Raw genomic sequence first — 5,512 nt, 5'->3', positions numbered from 1 at the left:
TAATTACCATGGTAACAGCTTCCTGGTAGATGTAGAGTGCTGGGATTATGGGTGTGAGCCACCACGCCCAGCCCCACACTTTTTTTTTTTTTTTTCTTGAGATGTTTTGCTCTGTCGCCCAGGCTGGAGTACAGTGGCACGATCTCGGCTCACTGCAACCTCTGCCTCCCAGGGTCAAGCAATTTCCCCTGCCTCAGCCTCCCAAGTAGCTGGGATTACAGGCGTCTACCACCACACCCAGCTAATATTTTTATATATTTAGTGGAGACAGGGTTTGTCATATTGGTCAGGTTGGTCTTGAACTCCTGACCTCAGGTGAACCACCCGCCTCAGCCTCCCACAGTGCTGGGATTACAGGCATGAACCACTACGCCCGCCCCCCACGCTGCCCCCACTTCTAAACCATCAGATCTCATGAGACCTCACTATCTTGAGAACAGCAAAGGGGAAAATCTGCCCCCAGGATTCAGTCACGTCCCACCAGGTCCCTCCCTCAACATTGGGAATTACAATTCAACATGAAATTTGGGGAGGGGCACATAGCCAAACCATATCAAGGCCCATGACCCAAGCTTAGCCAATCAGAGTCCTTCCCTGGGACTTGTCTAATCCCTGGTCATGATGCTGTACGGCTGTGAAGCTGCACCCCATGTGGCCGTGGCTCTCCTCAGGGAGACAGCCACTCTAAGACTCAGACTGACTCACCAGGAGCAGCAACAACAACAGAAGGCCCTTCGAATAGCAATGACCCCATTTAGTGGGCATCCGCGATGTGCCAGGCACTTCGCACACATTTTTCCTAAAGCCTCCACCAACATTACTTTCCTGTTCTGCAAAATGGGGATGACGATGCTCTGGGAGACTAAGGTGCTTGTCCAAGATTTCAACATGGCGGAGCCAAGGTTCCAACACAGAGAGGCGTGCCTGCAAACCCTGCAGCCTCTGAGCTGGCCCGTAGGATGCTGCTTGCCACCCATCTTGGGGAGTCCCCTGCCTTAGACCTTGTTCTTGGCCCAGGAGAACTGAGGGCATCCTTTGTATAGCTCTGTTTTCACAGTGAGTGAGGGTGGGCACATGTCTGGCTGAGCGTAGGGTGAACAATAGACCCAGTGCCAAGGTCTCCAAAGCTTTCCCTCCCACCCCTCCTCTCACTCCCTCAGGGCAGATGCATTTGGGGTCACAGTGGAAGCTACTCTCATGAATACCTATGTGACAAAGGGCTGCTTCATGGAAGAGAAAGTCTCTCTGCCCAACACTAAGCCAAGCGCCAGTTAAACAGCTGTAAAGCACACCCATTCCAAGGAAGTATTAAAAAAAAAAAAAAATCCTATATCTCCCATGTAGGTAGGCACATCCCAGGGAGGCTGGGGCAGAGCTGCTAATGGCCAGGGGAATGGCTGGTGCATCTCTCAAAATTGGATCACACCAGCTCCTGGCTCCATCAGCCAGAACGGGATGGCATGCACTCCCGAGGGGGCTCTGCGACCCTGGAGCAGTGCTGGGGGGCTCTCTGGAGGACAGGAAGGCCCCTCTGCGCCAGATTTTCAGCAACATCAGGATGTGGAGAGAGCCCAGCTCACCACATCCCCTTGGCGAACTATGACAAGAAATGCACCAGCTTTCAACACAGCTCTTGTTCTCCATCAATGGGTTCCATTGTATGCACAAATTCCCCAGCACCAGGAGTTGGTTCTGTGCCCTGGCCAGAGTCTCAAACCAAGGGACCTGGTCTCTTCCACGCCCTTCCTCAGGGTTGTGCAGCATCCCCAAAGTCTGGTCAAAGAGCTTCACCTCAGGGAGTCTCCTTTCACTTTTATCTGTGGAGGAGCTAGGAGGGTGGAGAGCCACAGGAACCACTTGGCCATTCGTCTTCGGGGCACTTGAGCCTTTGAGGTTTTCCCCACTGGCCCCACCTCACTGCCCTCCACTTGATATTTCTCATTCAAGTCCAGGGCAGAGATTGGCAAACTACTACCTGTGGCCCACCACTTGTTTTCCTAAATAAAGTTTTATTGGAACACAGCCATGCTCATTGTTTATATATTGTTTATGGCTGCTTTGTCCTTACAATGGTAGAGTTGAGTAGTCATGACAGAGATGGTACAGTTCACAAAGCTTAAAATATTTACTATCTGGTCCTTTATTTTTTTTTTCTTTTCTTTCTTTTTTTTTTTTTTTTTTTGAGATGGAGTCTCGCTCTGTTGCCCAGGCTGGAGTGCAGTGGCACGAACTCGGCTCACTGCAAGCTCTGCCTCCTGGGTTCACACCATTCTCAAGCCTCAGCCTCCCAAGTAGCTGGGACTACAGGTGCCCACCACCACACCTGGCTAATTTTTTTGTATTTTAGTAGAGACAGAGTTTCACCGTCTTAGCCAGGATGGTCTTGATCTCCTGACCTCGTGATCCGCCCGCCTCAGTCTCCCAAAGTGCTGGGATTACAGACATGAGCTATGGCGCCCAGCTGCATCTGATCCTTTAAAGAAAAACTTTACCTTCCCATGATCTAGGTCCAAGAAAAGACTACAGCCAATTAACTTTTGGCATTTCCATTGTTTTGGCTCCATTGACTGATTCATTCATTTGACAAATATTTCTTGAGTATCTACTATCCACTAAGCTCTGAGCTAGGTGCTCAGAATACAGAGATGGACAAGGCAGACATGTATGTGCCTGTCGCCAAGGAAAGCAGAGGAGATGACCACTGTGCAAGCAGCTCACACATTGTTAGTTACAATTGTGTTGAGTGTTACAAAAGAGAGGGTGGTGTGCTCTGGACTCAGCCAACGGGTCAGGGACAGCTTCCTGGTGAGAGTAATATGTCAGCTAAGACCTCGAGGATGAGAAGGAGTTAGCCAGGTCAACGGACTGGGGAGAGAGAGGATGGAGACTCCTCTAGACAGAGAGCCCAGCCTGGGTCAGGCAGGACAGACCACAGCTCCCTCCAGGAATAGAGTGAGGTCCTGGGAGGAAACATAGAGGTTGAACTTCCAGAGACGAGCCATCACTCTACCACGACTGGATCTGAGGAGGGACTGGGATTGATCCCTTCTTCCTCAAGACACTTAGGTTTCTATTTTCCCTGTGCAAAGCTCAGTCTTCTTCTTCTTTTTTTTTTTTCCTTGAGACGGAGTTTCACTCTTGTTGCCCCGCTGGAGTTGCAGTGGTGCGATCTCGGCTCACTGCAGTTTCTGCCTCCCTGTTCAAGGGGTTCTCCGGCCTCAGCCTCCTGAGTAGCTGGAAATGAAATACAGGCACCTGCCACCACGCCCAGCTGATTTTTGTAGTTTTGGTAGAGATGGGGTTTCGCCATGTTGCCCAGGCTGGCCTCAAACCCCTGACCTCAGGTGATCTGCCCGCCTCAGCCTCCCAAAGTGCTGGGATTACAGGCATGAGGCACCCTGCCCGGCCAAAGCTCAGTCTTAATTCAGATCAACATACAGGTTGTGAAGTGGAATTGCCCAATTTGGTAGCCACTAGCTACGTGCGGTAATTGAAATCTAAATTAGAATTAATATAAATAAGCTTTAAAATGTTCAGATCCTTGGTCACACTAGCCATAGTGCAAGTACTCAAGAACCACAGTGACCCCCTGTCAGACAGTGCTGCTGGAGGACATTTCCAGCATAGTAGAACATTTCCCTGGACAGCATGGCCTCGGGAAGGGCCCTGCCCCATCCTCCATCAAGAAGCCACCATGTGAGGATTTGTTTTTCAAATGGAAAAATAGATTCCGGGCATTGGGGTTTCAGATCTTCTGCCCATGATCAAGCTGTGTGATCTTGGGCGAGTTACTGAATTTCTTCAAGCCTCAGTTTCGCCATCTGCAATATAGACCCAGAGCAGTGTTTGGTGTATTATAGGCAGGGCTCCCTAAATGGCAGCTGAAATAGTTTTAACTTTTGTAGTAGAGTGAAAAAAAAAGTACAACCTTAACAATGGCCCCTGGGATCTCTGTTAGAGAGAAAATTGTTTTTGTTTGTGAGAGCATCATGCTAAGTTGCTGTTGGGGGAGGATGGACTCTGGGGGATGGGCTGCTTGAGTCTGCACTGGGAGATCAGGAACCTGTGTGTTATAGGACCAGGGAGGAGGCAGAGAAGTGGCAGGAGGCTGGGAATCACGAGGGATAGAGTGGGTGTGTGGCAGGCGCTGAACACATTCATTGGCTTGAACTGGAGCTTAGCTCTTCATCCCTCCATCCATTCATTCACTCGTACATCCGACAGGCCTATTTTAGCTGTATATGTCCAAAAACCTCACTGAAGGGAAGAGTTATGACTTATGTGACAGAATGATAAGCCAGAGGTGAATCAGATCTGGCTTTAGGGAAACCTGGATGTAGGGGTCTAGCTGAACAAAAGGATGAGGTTTCTCTCTCCTCTTTATTGGCCCCACTTTTTCCATCTCACAAGATGGCAGCCAGGTTTTTGTTTTGGTTTTTTTTTTTTCCTCTCTGACTGTCTGAAGATAGGCCGCCATCATGAATGACACCGTAACTATCCGCACTAGAAAGTTCATGACCAACCGGCTACTGCAGAGGAAACAAATGGTCATTGATGTTCTTCACCCCGGGAAGGCAACAGTGCCTAAGACAGAAATTCGGGAAAAACTAGCCAAAATGTACAAGACCACACCAGATGTCATCTTTGTATTTGGATTCAGAACTCATTTTGGTGGTGGCAAGACAACTGGCTTTGGCATGATTTATGACTCCCTGGATTATGCAAAGAAAAATGAACCCAAACATAGACTTGCAAGACATGGCCTGTATGAGAAGAACAAGACCTCAAGAAAGCAATGAAAGGAACGCAGGAACAGAATGAAGACAGTCAGGGGGACTGCAAAGGCCAGTGTTGGTGCTGGCAAAAAGCCGAAGGAGTAAAGGTGCTGCAGTAAAGGCTACCTGTGTCCATTTTGGATTTTTCAAGAGCAGATTATAATAAACTAAAAACTTTCATGTAAAAAAAAAAAAAAAAAAGATGGCGCCCAGGAGCTCCAGGGCCGCGTGGGTTTCCTGATTCCAGAAGAAGGGAACTGCAAGAGCCTTCCAGGGATCCCGGTGTCAGTCTCCTTGTGAGTCTTTGGGTTAGACTGGGTCACGTGCTTATCCCCGAGCTCATGGAACAGAACAGTCTACTTGGCTCCGGCTCTCAATATTCCTCACGGGCAGGGCCAAAGAAATTAAGGAACAAAGTAATTGAAGGGTCAACAAATTAAAGAAACCAAGGAACATGGAGAAAGCTGAGGTCAACAAATTAAAGAAACCAAGGAACATGGAGAAAGCTGAGTGGATCCTGGGCATGGAACAAGGGATGTCCACCATAACGAATTCACTCAACTCTTTAGGGCTGGGCTCTCGGCGCAGCAGAAAACAAGCTGAGCCCTCGGCCTGCACGGAGCTTACATTCTATTGGAAGGAAATAGCCTCATCCCCACGGCCCTTCTCTCCCTGCCCTGGGGAGACTGGAGACAGAGCCTCCTCTCCCTCCTGGTCTGAGTCCAGCCCCAGGAAAG

General features: G+C 49.3%; 1 pseudogene; it reads left to right on the top strand.

Annotated features, from left to right (window-relative positions):
• The first annotated feature begins 4,462 nt into the window (after nt 1-4,462).
• On the top strand, nt 4,463-4,880 carry LOC105507969 (annotated as a pseudogene).
• Nucleotides 4,881-5,512: the final 632 nt, after the last annotated feature.

This window comes from Colobus angolensis, unplaced genomic scaffold, assembly GCF_000951035.1.
Source record: "Colobus angolensis palliatus isolate OR3802 unplaced genomic scaffold, Cang.pa_1.0 Scaffold156, whole genome shotgun sequence".
In the NCBI taxonomy this organism is placed as follows: domain Eukaryota; kingdom Metazoa; phylum Chordata; class Mammalia; order Primates; family Cercopithecidae; genus Colobus; species Colobus angolensis.
This window is presented reverse-complemented; position numbering and strand designations above follow the sequence as displayed.